Consider the following 20,283-nt stretch of genomic DNA (forward strand, 5'->3'; position numbering starts at 1 on the left):
CAAATGGCGCACATACCACAATTTTCAGATTGTGGGAATACTCCTGCCCTTTCAAACAATATCATAGAATTTTCAGATAATGAAGAGACAGTTCCTGTTTCAAGTGAACTAATGGATTTTTCTGACCGTGAAGAAATACCCGCAGTTACTAAGATTGTAATGGACTTCTCAGAAAGTTTAAAAATCTCTTCTGTGTCAAAGCAAACCGTGGAGATTTCCGAAAAGGAAGAAAGCCAGCAATCTGAAACTAAACAGCATGTCATAAGAAATGAGAGCCTTCTCCTAGAACTGAACACAGTTGCAGCCTCAACCACTGATCCTGACCTGCTGATCCCTGCCAATGTGTATCCTGTTTTCAGCTCCACAATTAGTGAAGAACAGATCTCTGAGCTACCGGTATCTGATCTTGATGTAAAATCAGCCACACCAACGTCACCTGCTGTGTCCCTGAAATTAAAGACTCCTGAAAACCAGCAATCTGAAACCGAAGCTCAAGTACTGAAAGATATAATATGTCCCACTAAAACTAAAGACTTGAATTTGAATCTTGTATTCGAAGATCTGATGATAAGTACTGTTCTTAGTGTTTTATTGCAAGAAACCATCATCAATTCAAAGGCTAAAGCTGAAGCTTTAGATAACAATGTAGAGGCGATTTCTGAAGAGACTCCAGTTCTATTTCAATTCAAAGAACAACCTTTCAGTGTTAACAGAGCTGAAGATCAACTACCTGTAGTAGAAACGCCTTGCAAAGAAACCATTTCTGATACCACGAATACACCACAGAGCACTTGCAATGAAGAAATCTCAGTCTTGTCAGAAGATCACCCTAAAGAATTAGTTTGTGGAACTTCTACATTTTCAGATGTTAATCCAGTTTCTAAAGACATGAAAACTCTTGTTCCTCCTGAATTTGATACTCCGAAGTCATCCAAGATGAAAGAAAATTCTGACTTTTTCATGTTTACCTTGAGAACACCAGTTACCCATGTCTCCCAAGTCTCTATGCTTTGCAAGCCTCAGACCACAATCGATGCAAATACTGCTGCAGAAACAGACAAATCCTGCTTGTCAGAAGGTGTTACAGACCTGACAGTTACTAATACACCAATCAGCTCCTCCAAAGAGGAAAGTATTGAACAGGAAACTAATGTCATAAAGATAACTGCCCGTAATGCCATTCCAGATCTCCTTGCTCCTGAATCTACTTCACCAGAAACCAACTCCATGCACTCCTCCCATATCAATCGAACAATAGAGAGGAAAGACATCGGAGCCCATATGGGTATTAATACATGCTTTGCTCATTGGAAGTTTCACCTATGGCAGGACTGTAAACTTATCCACCAAGGTTGGTGTTGGATTTTCTTGCTGTGGCTGTTCCTCTTCAACTTTTTTCAGCCAAAGGATCGCCTTCTCTTCTTGAGCAGACTGGTGGGAGGGGGTATACTGTTACGACTCGGTCGTCCCATTTCCAGGGGGCGCTGTAAGGGGACTGTCAGAAGCCTGGGAATCACCTTGAACACCTATCTAGAGTCCCTTGCTGACTCCTGTTTGTTTCTCTTTTCTCCATGGTACACTTGTGTAGGACTACATTTGCTTCTTGGGACTGCAAATCCCATAATGCACAGCTTGGTAGTCAGGAAAACCCGGATTCTGTTTCCCATTGTTTTCAATGGGAGAAGTCCAGTTGCTCCTTTTCACTGGATCCTCTCCTCCAGGACTTGCAAGTGTCCGAAACCACACACACCTGAAACCTCTCCTGAGCAGCCCAGCTTGGAACTGCTTATAAGCAGCCATTTCCTCAAGCTCCCCGTCGTGCATCGGACTTCAATTCCTTTGTGTTACAGACCCCTTGTCGGATGGTGTTCCAGTTTTGTTCCTGTTCTGTTCCAGCCTGATCCTGTTTCCTGTTTCTCTGCCCTGCTCCTGATTGTTCCAGCCAGAGTCTGCTCCCTACTTCTTAGCCTTGTACCTGTTTGTTTCTTCCAAAGCCTGCTCCCTGTTTCTCTGCCCTGCTCCTGCCTTGTTTCAGCCTGAACCTTCTCTCTGTTTCCCAGTCCTGTTTACTGCTCATTTCCTACTCCCTGTATTCCAGTCCTGTCCTTGCCTGTTCCAGCCAGAGCCTGTTCTCAGTTTCCCAGTCCTGTCTCTGTCTGTCCCAGCCAGAAGTTTGCGCCCTGTTTTCAAGTCCTAGTCCCGCCTTTGCTTCAGCCTGAGCCTGTTCCTAGTTCTTGCCTCTGCCTCTTTGTTTGTTCCCTTCTGTTTCTGTTTCTTCTTGGTTCTTTGTGTCTGGTAAGTGTTCTATCAGTCTTCACCAGTGTATACGTGTCCTCCTGTGTACTGGGGTTGGCTCCTGGTTTCCAGGAGGCAATTCCAGCCCCCATCCTTGTCCAGTGTTATACGTTGTATTTTGTGCCTAACAGTGACAGTGTGCTATTGCTGTTTTCTCAGGAATCGCCACTGTGTTTCCAGCTGGACCCACAAGAGCGTGTCCTGTGTATGTAAGTACTATCCTTGTTTGTGCTCTAGGGTCCAGAGACAGAATCACTTCTGCTGCCTCCTTTCTATGGGGCTGGCAGGGTGACTATCTGTAAGAGCAAACTGCACAGAGGCATTGAGATTCCCTGTCACTGTGGGAGGTTCTGCGCCTTACTCTGTGTACAACCCCAGCGTGTTTGTCCACTGGTAATCCGTTTCCTGTTTGTTCACACAAGGGTTGCTCTGCTTTTACTTTCCTGTTTCCTGTGCCTATCCATAGCTGTCCTTTCTGTGTATGCCTTTAGCTGCTCTTCTGCCCCAGTACACTACCTCTGTAGGATATTCGGTGACCTCAAGGGGTGTCCCAACCAAAGTCCTGATCAGCCCTGCCCGAAACCGTGACACAAACAGATGAAAAGCAGGAAATACAAAGTCAGCGCAAAAGCCCCGGAGGAAATCAGCTGTTTCGTTTGTAGTTAGTGGCTGGGCAATCTCTGCTGCAGCCGCGGAAGAAGACTTCCAAAGCTGCTAGAAGACAAGAACCTTTAGGAAAAAACTAAAAAGCGTCATAAAGGGAGAAAGTAAAAAGTTACAGGATGAGGTGAAGGGGCAGGGGTGGCCGTAAATGGATTGAAGGGGGCCGAGATGGTTTCAGGATTACGCTGCTTCAGTATTCAGTGCTGGCAGATTTAATTATAGCAGCCTAGTGTTTAAGAGAAGGGCTCTGAGCACCGGCACCTCTTTATTTACAAATTAAGCACTGGTTCACGCTTTTCACCAGACAATGAACAGGGTTTACTTCAAACGGGGATTCACACAGGTGATTCAACGGGTCTTTAAATATGTGGCGAGTGATAAGTGACACCTCAAGCTCTTTGTTTTGAAAGATACACATTTTGTGACACTTTATCAAGCACAGGTTTGGGATAACTTACAGGTGAGCGCATTACTATCCTGAGTAATTGCATGTTGCCGGTGTTTGTGCTGCTTTAGTCACTCTGAAAATTCCACTTCTGGGAAAAATGTTTGCGTGGCTAGATAGTGTTACCGGGCAGCCCATGCATTGTAATATGTAAGTTGTGTGCCTTGCACTGCAGACAAGCTAGCACATGTGCCTCCGAGTATGTTTACAAGTAAACATCATATCAAAGCTCTGTGCTTGCGAGAGGTTACAAAATTATTTCAGATGTAACTCATTGGTTTGTGTCTATAATGAAATGTCATCAAAGCTTAATGTAATGCTTTTTACTTCATTTCAGGGTGTGCGATGGAGCAAACATTATGTGAAAGCCTTTGGAAATGTTTAAGGTTTCCGTGAAAATAGAATCACAAAGTTATCGGTGTCCACGGAGACGGGTAAACATTACCTAAACCCACTGCAGATGCCTAGGACTGGGAGGCATCTTTAGTCAAAACCTGGGCATCTTCATGCAAGGCTTTGGAAACATTTATCTCCTTCCTTGTTTTGAAGGCCTATGGCTCAAGGCCAGTGATGCCAGCTGCTCCCAGTGCCAGCGATGCCTGCTGCCCCTAGTGCCAGTAATGCCAGCTGCTCCCAGTGCCAATGATGCCAGCTGCTCCCAGTGCCAGTGATGCCAGCTGCTCTCAGTGATGCCAGCTGCTCCCAGTGCCAGCGATGCCAGCTGCTCCCAGTGCCAGCGATGCCAGCTGTTCCCAGTGCCAGCGATGCCTGCTGCTCCCAGATGCCTGCTGCTCCCAGTGCCAGTGATGCCAGCTGCTCCCAGTGCCAGTGATGCCAGCTGCTCCCACGGTCACCCCTGACCGCCATTAATCATGCACAGAGACTGTCAGCTTGTGTTCTTCCTACATACCCCCATCCTGGGCAGTCTCAGGTGTGCATGGCTGCCTTTCCTGCTCTCTCTGCCACTAAATATAGTTTATCCTTCACGTTAAATCTTTTCCCCAGCCATGGTCATGTGCAGCAAGCAATATTCAGGTGTGAAGTTTGACAATTAACTATTTTAATAGAGGTCGGTGCAGATCCAGAGAGAAACAACTTTAAAAGGCCTGGGACTCTTGAAGGGGAGTAAGAGTTAGGACAGCTAGGAAAAAGCTGGAGACTATGTGGGATCGTTCAGTTGTGCACGAGGTGGTAGCATATTAGAAGGAACCGCTGTCTGATGGAGGTGCACCTGAGATTACTGAGATGTACAGTGTCAGACAGCGGTCCTCCCTACATCTGTGATGCACAAGGCATCCTCCCTGTGTTGCCTCAGTATTTTCCAAATTCTACTCTAGCCTTGTGTGCTTAAAGCGGGTCTATAGGGGCTCGAGTGACATGGTGGCACTTTATAAGGCACATATGAAGGATTTCACATGGGGGGTTCAAAAGTGGCCAAGTGAGGAGAGCTACTTCCTATGTATGTTTATGTGACATTATTCCCTACACGCATACACTGACTCACACTATCTCTCTCCTTTGCACACACAGCACATTTTCTACAGCAAGTGACCAAAAACATAACAAAACATGTAAGAATACAATTGGTTGTTACAAACACGGATGAATGCTTTGCTTCTGCTTCCTCTTTATTTCCATTACTCTTCCATTACTGCCTCTTGTCTTCCTCTTCCAAGTACTTACTTAGAAGGCTGTTGCTCGGTGGCTAGACCATGGTTCTCTTTTTCTTTTTTATAAAAACATACAGTGTAGCCCACCGATGCCCCACTTCAGTCCCAAACAATCTACCCCACTCCAATCTGCCCCACTCCAATCCCAAATATTCTACCTCCCACAATTGGCACCACACCTTAGTACACCACTGTGAAAAAGTAGCCTCTTTCTAGCATGGTTACCCCCACTTTTGGCCTGTTTGTGAGTGTGTGTCACTGTGTTTTACTGTGTCACTGGGACCCTGTGCTCATAGTTTGTAGCCTAATGTGTGTGTTGTCAGTAGTGCTTGACTGTGACACTGAGGCTCTGCTAAGCAGAACCTCAGTGCTATGCTCTCTCTGCTTTCAAATTTGGCACTGTAGGCTAGTGACTTCATTTACCAATTTTAATTGGCACACTGGACACCCCTTATAAGTCCCTAGTATATGGTATCTAGGTACCCAGGGCATTGGTGTTCCAGCAGATCCTTGTGGGCTGCAGCATTTCTTTTGCCACCCATAAGGAGCTCAGACAATTCTTACTCAGGACTGCCACTGCAGCCTGCGTGATATAATGCACACACTATTTCACAGCCATTTTCACTGCACTTAAGTAACTTATAAGTCACCTATATGTCTAACCTTCACTTGCTGAAGGTTAGGTGCAAAGTTACTAAGTGTGAGGGCACCCTTGCACTAGCAAAGGTGCCCCCACATAGTTCAGGGCCATTTCCTAGGACTTTGTGAGTGTGTGGATGCCATTACACACTTGCACTACATGTAGGTCAATACCTATGTGTAACTTTACAATGGTAACTTCGAACATGGCCATGTAACATGTCTAATTCCAAATCTGGCATTGGGGAGCCAATTCCATGCATCCTGGGGGCTCCACCGTCGACCCCCAGTACTGCCAAACCAGCTCTCTGAGCTTGCACTGCAGCTGCTGCCATCTCACAGACAGGGTAGCAGCTCAGTCCCAGGAAGGCAGAACAAAGCATTTCCTTTGTGAGAAAGGTGTTACACCCTCTCCCTTTGGAAATAGGTGTTACAGGCTGGGGAGGGGTAGTCTCCCCCAGCCGCTGGAAATGCTATGAGGGGCAAAGATGGTGCCCTCCTTGCATAAGCCAGTCTACACCAGTTCAGGGACCTCTTATCCCCTGCTCTGGTGCGAAACTGGACAAAGGAAAGGGGAGTGACTACTCCTCTGTCCATTCCCATCCCTAGGGGTGGTGCCCAGAGCTCCTTCAGTGCTTCCCAGACTTCAGCCATCTTGCTTTGCAAGGTGTGGGGGCACTCTGGAGGGCTCTGAGTGGCCAGTGCCAGCAGGTGACGTCAGAGACCCCTCCTGAAAAGTCCTTACCTGATAAGGTAGCCAATCCCCCTCTCAGGGCTATTTAGGGCCTCTTCTGTGGGTTCTCTTCAGATTCTACTTACAAGTTTCCAGCAGGAATCCTCTATAACTACTACTTCATCCTCTGACCTCGGATCAACCGCATCCTGCTCCAGGAACTGCTGCAACAGCAACAAAGTATACACAAGGGATACTTTTCTTGTGCAACTGCAGCTCTAGCCAGCAACTGCAACAGATTCCATGGAATGCACGCTCTGAGGACTCCCTGTCTTCACCCTGCACCAGATGGACCGAAGAAATCTCCCGTGGGGTGACGGAGTCACTCCCCTGCTCACGCAGGCAACTTCTAAGTCAACGACCGGTTCTCTTGGACTCCTCTCACAGTGACGAGTGTGCTCCTTGGAACAGAGAGGGTGGACCCCATCAACACAGACTGTCCTGAGGTCCTGCTGTCGCAATTTGGAGGAGGTAAGACCTTGCCTTCCCTCAGAACTATAGTACCCTGTGCACCGCATCTTCTTCACCTTGCGAGGCCTCTGTGCACTATTTGCAAAATCCCTTCATGCACAGCCTGGCCCACATCCCCAGCACTCTATCCTGCAACGCTCAACTTGCTAAGTTGATCTCCGGCGGCGTGGGACCTTCCTTTGTAGTGCTGCCCCCACCGCACTTTGCACCTCCTTTGTCCCCATGTCCTGGGACACCCGTGGGTGCTATCTGGTGCTCTGAGGGCTCTCTGAAGTGCTGAGAGCCCCTTCTTCCTACTCAAACAGAGTTGAGGCCCCCAGGTCCCTCCTGGGTCCACATAGCCTCTAGTTGACGCAAAATGTGACTTTGCCGGAACCAAGGCTTGTTGGAGGAATCCAGCGCCAAAACTGGCCTGCATCCAACTTCACAACGTGGGCAATCCTTTACATCATGCAGGAACCTGCTGGCATCTTCCTAGGGTGCATTTCTGCAGTCTTCGTCCAACCAGGGACTCTTCTTTTGCACCCTCATCTGGGTTGGCAGGGGCTCCTGTCCTTCCTGGAACTTCTTTCAACTTCTTGACTTGGTCTCCTTCTTTTGCAGGTCTTCAGGTCCAAGAATCCACTGTTTGTTGTTTGCAGACTTGCATAGTTCTTGCAATAATTCCAATAAAGAGGTGTAGTGTGTCCTAAGGAAACATTCAGTACTTTACTCCTGCTTTTCTGGGCTCTGAGTTGGGGTAATTTACTTACCGTTACTGTATTCTTACTCTCCCAGTGATTCTGCACATACTACACTTATCTAGGGGGGAATTTGTGATTCGCATTCCACTTTGTTAGTATATGGTTTGTGTTGCCCCAATACCTATTTTCTTCCATTGCATTCTATAGCATTTCCTATTGTTTGCACTATCCTATATCTAATTACTTGCCCTATTTTTGTGTCTATTGTATATACTGTGTATAATACTTACCTCCAGAAGGAGTATTGTCTTTAAGATATTTTTGGCACTGTGTCATCCAAATAAATACCTTTATTTTTGGTAACACTGAGTATTGTATTCACTTGTGTATAAGTATTTTGTAACTATACGTGGTATTGCAGGAGCTTTGCATGTCTCCTAGTTCAGCCTATGCTGCTCTGCTATAGCTACCTCTATCAGCCTAAGCTGCTAGAACACTACTACATTCCACTAATAAGGGATAACTGGACCTGGTGTAAGGTGTAAGTACCCACCAAAAACCAGGCCAGCCTCCTACAACCACCATACAAGAAAGAATATGACCCATATTTATACTTTTTTTAGCACCGCATTTGCGCCATTTTTTTACGCAAAATGGTGCAAATTTGCAAAATACAATTGTATTTTGGGGTTTGCGCCGTTTTTGCGTCAAAAAGCGGCACAAATGCGGCGCTAAAAAAGTATAAATATGGGCCTATAGGTGGTACATCCTTCTTCGTTCAAGCAGCCAAACTATGGAAGTCATTACCCCCAAATATAAGATCCATGGATAACTATCTTGTCTTCAGAAGACTACTCAAGAGTTGGCTCTTTCCTTCATAACCACCATATTCAAACAGCAATGAACAGTGTATGTCTGTGTTGATAAATATTCTTAATCTGAATGTGTGTATATTCTAGATATGTATAGCTCTTTAGCAAATATGTATCGCTACTATGTCATAACAATAAATTACACACATACTCTTTAAACCTGTTTACAAAATGTATATTTACTCACAATTAAAAATGTATATGCATGCATTTACTCTCTTGTAAGCTTTACTTTGTCTACCCATCACCATATGTCATGTCTCTATCCACCTATCCTCCATCCCCGCTCTGACTCATCCCAAACCCATTCTACTACTTTCATCTCCAAAATAACCCTGCCTAAGCGCTTCCCTCCTCTTCCACATCTAGTTCACCTAAACCTCACTTTACTACCATGATCTTCCAAACACTCCTAATAAATTCTCCCTCATTTATCTCACCTTTGACTCATCCAAATCCTCTTCTGCTACTATGATCCCCCTGACCCTTTCCACAGACTCTTCCCTCCTCCATCTCTCCTTTACTCATCCCAAGCCTCATCCTATTGCTATGAACTCCCAATTTACACTTCTGGATTCTTCCCTCCTAAATCCCTCCATTACTCTAGTCCATTCAACTAACAAACTCTTCCCTTCTCTATCACTCCATTTCTCCAGTAAATCCAACTAAAAAACTCACATATCGTCTGCTAAAATGAACTCATAAAACAAAAAAAATACTAAAACTTAACTCATATTTCCCTATACTAATCCACCACTAATTCCTCTTGGGTTCCGGAGTAGCGTGCTACTCCTTGAAAAGCGCTTTGATGCCTCATCAGGGGTAGAATGCACTATATAAATGCAATTACAATTACCCTACTCTAATCTGGCCAACTCCAATCCAAAACAATCTCCCCCACTCCAATCTGCCCGGCTCCAATCTGCCCAACTCCAATCCAAAACAATCTGCCCTACTCCAATCTCCTCCACTCAAATCACAAACAATCTGCTCCACTGCAATCTCCCCCACTCCAATCTTCCTCCCTCCAATCTGCCCCACTCGAGTATGCCCCACTCGAGTATGCCCCACTCCCATCCAAAACAATCAGCCCCACTACAATCTGCACCACTCCAACACTCCCCACTCCAATCCAAAACAATCTTCCCCACTCCAATACACAACAATCTGCCCCACTCCAATACACAACAATCTACCCCACTCCAATCCTGCCCCAAATAAGAGAAAAAACATAGCCCAAACGTTTACCTCATTCAGTTCTCCCACAGTTAAAGTATGCGGTAAGGCACCCCCTAAAGATCAATTAGGAAAATAAAACCAGCTCAAACAAGTAACAAGGACCATTCAATAATTCTTTAAAATATACTCGCCTCCTTCAATTGGCTGCACTGTGTATCATGGCAGCTACTATGCAGTGCTAACATTGTTAAGTATGAGGGATCTATTGCTAATTTCAAAAACACAAAGAATCAGCACTCTTTAATTTATTTCCCTCATGGATATATTGAAAAGAGAAAGCAATCTTGTTTTTTTGTTTAGTTTGATTTTTTTTTTTCACAGCAGCTCACGTTTCACTAAATTCTTTATTCAGAACTCCAAATGCAAGCATGACCTATTGGCTTTGTCTGTGTTTGTTTATAACTAGCTACTATTAAGTTCTAAAGGGAGACCTATTGGCTATGCCAATGCTTGTTTATTTAAGGCGTGCACCTTACTTTAAACACCGCCTCCTGATAGCGAAAACCCAGTGCAATAGTTACAGAATGTGTTTTAACATTTTAGCAGCTCTTTAGTCCGGCCCGCACGCTCATGACCCCTCCTCCGTTGCTCTCAAGCTGCTGATGACATATGTATTGCCTCAGCCCACCACTTCCGGTGCCGAAAATAGAAGAAACGAACTTGCTGTTTCAAGCAGCAGCGCTTTCGCTGCAAGAAAAGGAAGGTACTTTACTGGTACTTTCCGGGCTCATGGCCTCAGGGGAGGCCAGGCAGGCAGCCAAGGGTCTGTTTGCTTTAGCCGAGCATGTAATGCTGTGTCCGAGGGCGAGAGGTTCTCAGGACCGGGATTATTTGTATTCATGTGTCCGTGTGGGGGTGTACTTCCCGTTTCGAGGCTTGTGATTTACAAAATGTCACTTTGGCTCAGTAATGTTCACCCCTGTTAGTACATGCTCACTTCAAACGAGTGTTTGCCTCCCTTTTATTTTATTTATGCAAAAATGTATGGGAATGTCTCAAATTATTCATCAGTGAGCATTGTCATTCATCCAGGAGGCGCCCTGCTCAAAAACCTGCCCCTCACTCTGCAGGTTAAACCTCTCCAGGGGTCTTATCACGAAGGGCTTTTCTGGCACAGCCCAGAGCCCAGCGCATGTTTCATGCGCCAGCAGCATGTAAAGTGAGCTCATTTCACTCCTCGAGTCATATCACAATCAGTGGCTGGCCTGAGGGAGCCCCCTGGAGCTCGGGGCGCCCCGGCACCACAGAGGCCTTTGTTGCGCCACTGATCACAATGGGCTTTTCTAGCCCAGTGCAGAGCCGGCCTTTTTTATGCGCCTGCGGCATGTAAAGTGAGTTAATTTTGCTCCTCAAGTCATATCACAATCAGTGGCTGGTTTAACTTAAGAAACTAACTATAACTACTTAGTGGCCCCCGCCACTTGATACTATATATATTAAATCCGGCATTCCCGGTTGCTTCCACCATGACGGGGTCGGTGCAAGTCAAATAAATATTCAGAACACGGCGTCATACCCTGAATTAGGGACACCAAAGTACTCGCACTCCACAGCTAGTTTGCGCAAAAGTTTATGGGAGTCCCATAAACTTTTCTGCAAACAAACTAGCCGTGGAGTGCGAGTACTTTGGTGTCCGTAATTCAGGGTATGACGCCGTGTACGCAAAAAAAAAAAAAAAAACACACACACACATTTTTTCGTTAGGACCTCTGTGCATCCTCACCATTGTGCTTTATCCTCAGTCTTTCCTACAGACTTTTTAAATCTGTCTCGTACCCATTGTTCTTCCTCTTCTATTTTCACATAAAATGAATTTACAAAGATAATACGCCTGACTTTAATGAGCTGACACATGCAAGTACAAGAATGCTCAAATGCTATTTTAGTGAGTATATCTACGGAAGATCTATCGGCGTTGCCAATGCTTGTTTCATACGTGTGGTGGAGTTTGCCTGAACAAACAAAGCTATTGCATGTTATCTGGCCTAGCCAAAGGTCAGTGTAGCAGACAGAGCTATTCCTATTTGCCTTTGCAAAGATGTGTTTCACAACTTGCTGCAGGGAATCCTAAAGGCTGCTGCCAAAGAAAAGTTGAGCTCTGTGCACCAGCATCATTTCTGGCCTCAGACCTGTTCACTGGTGCCAGGTTTTTAGGGTGTCATCTTTAGGGAAAGGTGAATGACACCTCAAACAATCTATGGAAATGGCCCAATCTCATGACCAAGCATGTCGTTGCACCTCCTGTTATTTGGGTAGGTTCTTCTTACGGGGTGTGTTATTTTGACCTAAAAATCAATATTTGTTGTGAAATTATAATTGGATTTATAATAAATACGACCCATTGTAGATTACGGTCATCATATCTTCTGTCTCCGGTTCACTGTGTTGGTTCTTGGTTGGTGCTCCTGGGCTCAAGGACGCTGTAATATTGATCTATGTAATAATATATGTGTTTTTCACCCTTTACAGATGTTCATTTAATGTTGTACTGTTTCTTTAACGTTATACTGTGTCGTTAATGTTATACTGTTGCTTTAATGCTTTGCAATCTGTTAGAATGTTTATGGTATTTCAGAGCTTTGGTATGTTGAGATAAAGTTGCTCTTGGAACTGATCAGATCTGTCCACTGTTGTGGGTGGTTCGTTTGGAAATACATTTTATTCCACGTTTTAATGCTGGATGTTACCATTTGTGTAGTGGTATCCTGTTTACCCCAATACTATACGTGCCCCCTCTTCTTTACGCTCTAAGCAGAGCTCTGATGCTGTGCTACCCATAATGATATCAGTGACACCTATTGGCATTCTATGGAAAGGTCCCTTCAATGATGGATCGCAGTCCTTTCTTTGTGTTGATGGATGCTTATCCAATCAATTCGAATCCACATAAAACTTCCTGGAAAAGTAACAGAAGTTCACACAGGGTGCCTTCTAAATCCACAGAGTAGCAGATGTTTTCACTTTTGTGAGGCAGCTGGAGGCACAAGGCAGAATCCCTTGTTACAGTACAGGAACCGTGCACCTCAGTACACTATTAGTATGGTGCAGTGAGCCACTCATACTGCTTAAATGAAGTTACAACTAAACCTGCCCCTCTCTTTCCAGCCTTTGCACTTTGACATGGAGGCCTGAGCCAATGTCTGAGCCAAGAAGAGAAAAGTTATGTACATTCTGTTTACTACTTACAGGCAGACCAGCTTTACACACCAAAAACGATATGTTGACCAAAATGTGGAATTCCAACATTACCATGTCGTTTTCATGCTGAACAGTGAGAAGGTCCGCCTCCTTCTTCCGGCAGTGGTCCTGGCTGGCATCCCAGGGCCACTGGGCTTGGGAAAAGAAGTAACATCTCCCTCTGGTCAGCAGCCACCCACTGGGGCAAAGCTTGCATGCCGGCGCCCCTGGGGAACAGAGAGAGAGAGATCAGAGGGTGTGTGGGTCATGGGTGGGACAACTCTTCTAAAGGCTACCACATGGGCCCCATTCGTAAACGTATATATTCACATGAATATTTACGCATGCGTATAGTTACTACTACACCTAGGCACAAGTATACACTTTCAGAATGTTCACCATTTCCAAATGTAAATTTACATCTAGGTGTACACTTAAATGTCTCCACACCATCACATAAAGGGGTGGTGCCACCTACAACAGAATTCAAGTGTTAGGTTATTACTAGTAACGGTGGCATAGATCTTCCTTTCGCAAAGTATGAGGAGAATCATTAAAGCTTATTAATCATTAAAAAATTAAGAAAAATAAATGTTTACAATAAATGTGAATAGTTTAGAAAGACGTATTTTTAACGTAGAACTAGTGAATTAAACGTTACAGTGCAACTCAAATTAAATGTGTATTAAATCATTAACTTTAAAACATTAATTTATACATAGTTGTTTAAAAAAAGATCCCACCCTACCTAACATTTTTTATTTTTCATTAATATTTAGTACACTTTGTTTAAAAGGTATAAACCTAGTTTAAATTATTTTTCAATTTTTAATAAACGTGTAAAAGTTTAATGTATTTTTTTATAAATCACGTTTAATATTAGAATTTAAAATAATTTGATTTATTTTACCAAATACACACTCTACTGGACATTATTTTGATTTCTATGGGAGTATGTTGTAGTACGAGTGTGGTGTACTACGAGTGTGTAGCCATGTGTGCTGCTTAAGATAAGGCGGGGCTGGGGTACATTTGAGCCTGTTATGTCACCTTTACAGCTGTATTAACTTTGGAAATGGAGTTTGTGAATGGTAGTGTTCTTAGTCTTTTGTGGGTGTGTGCTTCTGTTTGCATGTATCTTCATAAACCCTTGCTTGAACTTCAGTAAACCCCTCCCAGTCTAGTATATATTCCGCATCCTCCCATTCCTGCTGACTACTTCTACATTGTAGGAGGCTGGTCTGGCTTATAGTGGGTACCCAGTGGTACTTACACCTTGTGCCAGGTCCAGTTATCCCTCATTAGTAGATTAGTAGTGTTCTAGCAGCTTAGGCTGATAGAGGTAGCTATAGCAGAGCAGCTTAGGCTGAACTAGGAGACATGCAAAGCTCCTACTATACCACTTATATCATATAGCACTATATCATAAGGAACACAATACTCAGAGTTACTAAAAATAAAGGTACTTTATTTTAGTGACAATATGCCAAAAGTATCTCAGAGGATATACTCCCTTAGGAGGTAAGTAATATACACAAAATATATAGACACAAAAAACAAAATCAGGTAAGTAACAGTTAGAAAAGTAGTGTAAACAATGTACAATCGCAACCGAATGCAATAGGGAGAAATAGGCCTAGGGGCAACACAAACCATATACTCCAAAAGTGGAATACGAACCACGAATGGACCCCAGGCCTAGTGTAGTGTGTAGGGGATCTCTGGGAGTGTAGGAAAACACTAAGGGTGTCCAAGATACCCCACCCCAAGACCCTGAAAAGTAGGAGTAAAGTTACCCTACTACCCCAGGAAGACAATAAAGTCGAGATAGGGTATTCTGCAAGGACAACAACTGACTGCAAAACACTGAAGACGGATTCCTGGACCTGAGGACCTGTAAAGGAAGGGGACCAAGTCCAAAAGTCACGCAAGTGTCCGGGGGGGGCAGGATCCCACTAAACCCAGGATGAAGGTGCAAAAGGGCTGCCTCCGGTTGGAAGAAGCCGAAGATTCTGCAACAACGGAAGGTGCCAGGAACTTCTCCTTTGGTCAGAAGATGTCCCACAGCGTGTTGGAGGATACAGAGTTCTTCCCATGCAGAAAGACCGCAAACAAGCCTTGCTAGCTGCAAGAGTCGTGGTTGAGGATTTTGGGTGCTGCTGGGGCCCAGGAAGAACCAGGAGGCGCCCCTTGGAGGAGGAGACAGAGGGGTCGCTCAGCAACTCAGAGAGCCCTCGCAGAAGGAGGCAGCACCCGCAGAAGCACCTGAACAGGCACTTAGAAATCTGAGGACAGCAGTCGACTCAGAGTCACAAAGGGGGTGTCCCACGACGTCGGAGTCCAACCCAGCGAGTTGGGCAATGCAGGACTGAGTGCTGAGGACCTGGGCTAGGCTGTGCATGAAGAAAGTCTTGCAAAAGTGCACAGAAGCCCGAGCATCTGCAGTTCACGCAGTACACAGGATTATTGTCTGGCGTGGGGAGGCAAGGACTTACCTCCACCAAATGTGGACAGAAGGGCCACTGGACTGTCAAAGACACTCGGACCCAGCTCCTGTGTTCCAGGGACCACGCTCGTCAGCATGAGAGGGGACCCAGAGGACCGGTGATGCAGAAGTTTAGTGCCTGCATTAGCAGGGGGAAGATTCCGTCGACCCACAGGAGATTTCTTCTTGGCTTCCAGTGCAGGGTGAAGGCAGACAGCCCTCAGAGCATGCACCACCTGGAAACAGTCGAAAAAGCCAGCAGGATGAGGCGCAACAATGTTGCTGGTAGTCTTCTTGCTACTTTGTTGCGGTTATGCAGGTGTCCAGGAGCAGTCAGCGCTCGATCCTTGTCAGAAGTCGAAGAGGGAAGCGCAGAGGAACTCTGGTGAGCTCTTGCATTCGTTATCTGGTGAGATGCCTACAGGAGAGATCCTTAATAGCGCACAGAGGAGGATTGGCTACTGAGAAAGGTAAGCACCTATCAGGAGGGGTCTCTGACGTCACCTGCTGGCACTGGCCACTCAGAGCTGTCCATTGTGCCCTCACACCTCTGCATCCAAGATGGCAGAGGTCTGGGACACACTGGAGGAGCTCCTCTTTCCTTTGTCCAATTTAGTTTCGTGCCAGAGCAGGGCTGGGGGATCCCTGAACCTGTGTAGACTGGCTTAGGCAGAGAGGGCACCATTTGTGCCCTTCAAAGCATTTCCAGAGGCGAGGAGAGGCTACTCCTCCAAGGCCCTTCACACCTATTTCCAAAGGGAGAGGGTGTAACACCCTCTCCCAGAGGAAATCCTTTGTTCGGCCTTCCTGGGACCAGGCTGCTCAGGCCCCAGGGGGGCAGAAACCTGTCTGAGAGGTTGGCAGCAGCAGTAGTTGCAGCGGCGACCCCGGAAAGTTAGTTTGGCAGTACCCGGGCTCAGTGCTGGAGACCCGGGGATGCATGGAATTGTCCCCCCAATACCAGAATGGTATTGGGGTGACAATTCCATGATCCTAGACATGTTACATGGCCATGTTCGGAGTTACCATGGTGAAGCTACATATAGGTATTGACCTATATGTAGTGCACGCGTGTAAGGGTGTCCCGCACTCACAGAGTCCGGGGAATTTGCCCTGAACAATGTGGGGGCACCTTGGCTAGTGCCAGGGTGCCCACACACTAAGTAACTTTGCACTTAACCTTCACCAAGTGAGGGTTAGACATATAGGTGACTTATAAGTTACTTATGTGCAGTGTAAAATGCCTGTGAAATAACGTGGATGTTATTTCACTCAGGCTGCAGTGGCAGTCCTGTGTAAGAATTGTCTGTGCTCCCTATGGGTGGCAAAAGAAATGCTGCAGCCCATAGGGATCTCCTGGAACCCCAATACCCTGGGTACCTACGTACCATATACAAGGGAATTATAAGGGTGTTCCAGTGTGCCGCTGAGAATTGGTAAAATTAGTCACTAGCCTGCAGTGACAATTTTAAAAGGAGAGAGAGCATAAACACCGGGAACACACAGGGAACACATACAGGGCATACTAGCAGGATCCCAGTGACACATAGGCAAAAACAAATACACATACAGTAAAAATGGGGGTAACATGCCAGGCAAGATGGAACTTTCCTACATACATTTACTGCTAAAATGTGTGCCTACGTTTGTGATCCCCACCACCTTCATAGAGGTCTCCACACAGGATAGATAGGGGAAGAGTAAGCTGAGGTTTGTAAGTATCACTTTGTAGTCTGTGAGTAGGACTCCTGTATAGTGCTACTATAAAAGAATACAAACTACACTTTCAGAATAGGCCCCTATGCCTCCTCATGGAAAGTGGGCTTTGGTTGAGATGTTTGCCCCAACAAAATCCATATCGAACTCACTCTACTGAGGTTGGTAGAAGCATCTTCCTGATAAAGAAGACCAGGTGGCCGCATTACAGAAAGTTCCCTGGGGGTGCAACGGGCAGGTTTGCTCATTTACTGTGCCGACCACTTTGGTATTTGTCCCTTTCTGTAACACATGTATCGCCATCGCTATCAGTAGAGGTGGTCTCTCATTTGCATCGTGGTGTGACCCCATTTAAAAGAGGGAATCACTTTGCCTCTGCACCCCACTGAATTATGGATGTGAGTGCAGAAGCAAACAAGCCTTTAGAAGGCGCACTTTCACAAAAAGGTGGCACACCAGTGCGCCTCCTAAAGGCAGCCCTCTGGAGGGGGGTAAAAGGGGTTCCATGGACCCCCCCCCCCAAACATCCCTTTGCGGACGGGCCAGTCACTCACTGAACCTGCCTGCAAATAAGGTGGAACAGGACCATAACAGACCATGAGCATTGCCTTCTTTATCAAATTAAGATTAGACTCCAACTCGACCTCCTACAGGTCTGTTGTGAGACAAGAAGCATGAACAGTTAAACATCCTGGCTTTGGGCAGGTGAATGCTGGTTGGTTCACCAGGGACGGACCCACCATTAACTTAGCGGTCACTTAAATGCCGAGCTGCCTTAAAGGCCCTGGGGCCACTGTGCTGCTAGGGCAAGGCCATCCCCCCAGGTGGTCACATGCCCCTCCTTATTAGCATCTCTAAAGGTCTAAACCTGTGTTGAGTAGGACACTTTCTGGGCTGCGACCCTCCCTCCTATTAGCTTGTAAACAAATGTGGGCCCCAGACAGGCCCCTTGAGTACACCCCAGGGGTTACCATCTCCTTACATCCTTCCCAGCTTGCTCTGGTCCCCAGACAGCATCTACGCCTGGCCGCGCAAATGAGCATAGCGCTTAAACCTGTTTGACTAAGTATATTTTACCCATGGTTCTAATTATGTATTGTATATGCATATGTGTGTGTATTCATGTGTGTTCGTATGTGTGTTTGTATGTGTGTATGTATATATATATATATATATATATATATATATATATGTATGCATGTGTATATGTTGTTTCTGTGCTTGGCATGTTCGTGGGTCATTGCGTGGCTCCTGGGTGGGTTGTTATACTAGATATCTATGAATTCCTGCTCTCATCTTATCACACATATCTATCCATCATCATATGTCATGTCTCTATCAAACTATCCTCCATTCTCACTCTGACTCATCCCAAATCCTTTCTACTACTTTCATCTCCTAAATAACTCTGCCTAAGCTCTTCCCTCCGCTTCCACATCTAACTCACCAAACCTCACTCTACTACCGTGACCTCCCACACAGCCCTACTAAATTCTCCCGCATTTATCTCACCCTGCTTCTATGCTCTCCCTAACCCTTCCACATACTCTTCCCTCCTCCATCCCCCTTTACTCATCCCAAGCCTTTGGGTTGAGTAAATTAAGGATATACTCCCAATTAACACTTCGGGATTTCTTTCCTCCTCCACCCCTCCATTACTCCAGTCAATCTAATTAACAAACTCTCATATCTGCGGCTCAAATTAACTCATAATAATACTAAAACTGTACTCATTATTTCCCGATACTAATCCATCACTAATTCTTGTTGGGTTCCAGAGTAGCGTGCTACTCAACAAAAATCGCTTTAACGCCTCGTCAGGGATAGTAAGCGCTATATAAATATGATTACAATACAATACAATACCCCACCACTTGGGAGCCGAGCACTTTAAAACAGTGACCGCTTTCACCAGGAGAGAGGGGACGAGAGCACTGATTGCGGTCAGTAGAAGAACTCAGGGCTTTTTTGGGCAGGTAACATAAGCTACCATAAGCTGGTCCATGGCTCCAGAAGGGGGTTCCCTTCTAGTTTAGGGAGCCCTCGGATGAAGATATGGTCCTCAGACATTACTATCCCAGCTGTGGGCCTTGGAGTTTCAGAAATAGCTAGAGAAGGCACACACAGAGACAGTGGGGGAGGGAACCCCCACTTAAACAGCTCAAGGGGGGCTTCTAGTGGGATCCAGGGGGTGATGACCTGTGTCCCACTGAACATTAATTAGTGGTTTATGGGTCTCTTCATTCTGCAGGTCTGCAGAGACAAATCATAATCATAATAATAATAATAATAATAATAATAACAATAATAATGATGATGATGATGATGTCAGGAAATGCCAGGGTGCAGGAGTGTGTTAGTAGCTAATATGTACAGCAATGAAATGCAGAATAAGAAATTATAAAAATAAAGCAAAACAAACAGATAAAAAAGTGAGCATGAGAGAAATGCAATGAAAAACTAAAGATGAGAGGAGAAGATGATCAGGTAAAGAAAGAACGGAGGAGAAATGAAGGAGACAAGTGAGGAAAGGTGAAAGGTGGGATGGACGAGTGAAAGTATTTAAAGGACGAATGATGGGTGTAAGGATGAAGAATGCACAGATGGGATAGGTGAAAGGATGGACAGGTGGATGAAAGGATGGATAGGTGGATATATTGATGAAAGTGTGAAGGGATGATGTATATATATGAAAGGAAGGATAGATGGATACATGGATATGTGAAAGGATGGATAGGTGGATATATTGATGGGTGGATGTGTGAAGGGATGGATGTATATATGTGAAAGGATGGATAGCTGGATATATTGAAGGGTGGATGTGTGAAGGGATGGATGTATATATATGAAAGGATGGATAGGTGGATACGTGGATATATTGATGGGTGGATGTGTGAAGGGATGGATGTATATATATGAAAGGAAGGATAGATGGATACATGGATATCTTGTTGGGTGAATGTGTAAAGGAATGTATATATATATATATATATATATATATATATATATATATATATATATATATATATATATATGGATACATTAATATATAGATTGGTGGATGTGTGAAGGGATGGATGTATATATATATATACTGTATATACATATATATATATATAAGGATGGGTACATGGCTACATGGATATAATGATGGGTGTATATGTGAAGGGATGGATATATATATATATATATATA

General features: G+C 45.0%; 1 long non-coding RNA gene across 1 annotated transcript in view; it reads right to left on the reverse strand.

Annotated features, from left to right (window-relative positions):
• Positions 1-13,097, reverse strand: part of LOC138247141 (uncharacterized) — a 61,066-nt gene extending 47,969 nt beyond the window's left edge. Inside the window, exon 1 of the long non-coding RNA XR_011194347.1 lies at positions 12,960-13,097. This is a non-coding gene — a long non-coding RNA (uncharacterized lncRNA). The remainder of the gene's footprint in view (positions 1-12,959) is intronic.
• Between the last annotated feature and the right edge of the window lie 7,186 nt (positions 13,098-20,283).

The sequence above is a fragment of the Pleurodeles waltl genome, chromosome 7 (assembly GCF_031143425.1).
Source record: "Pleurodeles waltl isolate 20211129_DDA chromosome 7, aPleWal1.hap1.20221129, whole genome shotgun sequence".
NCBI classification, from domain to species: domain Eukaryota; kingdom Metazoa; phylum Chordata; class Amphibia; order Caudata; family Salamandridae; genus Pleurodeles; species Pleurodeles waltl.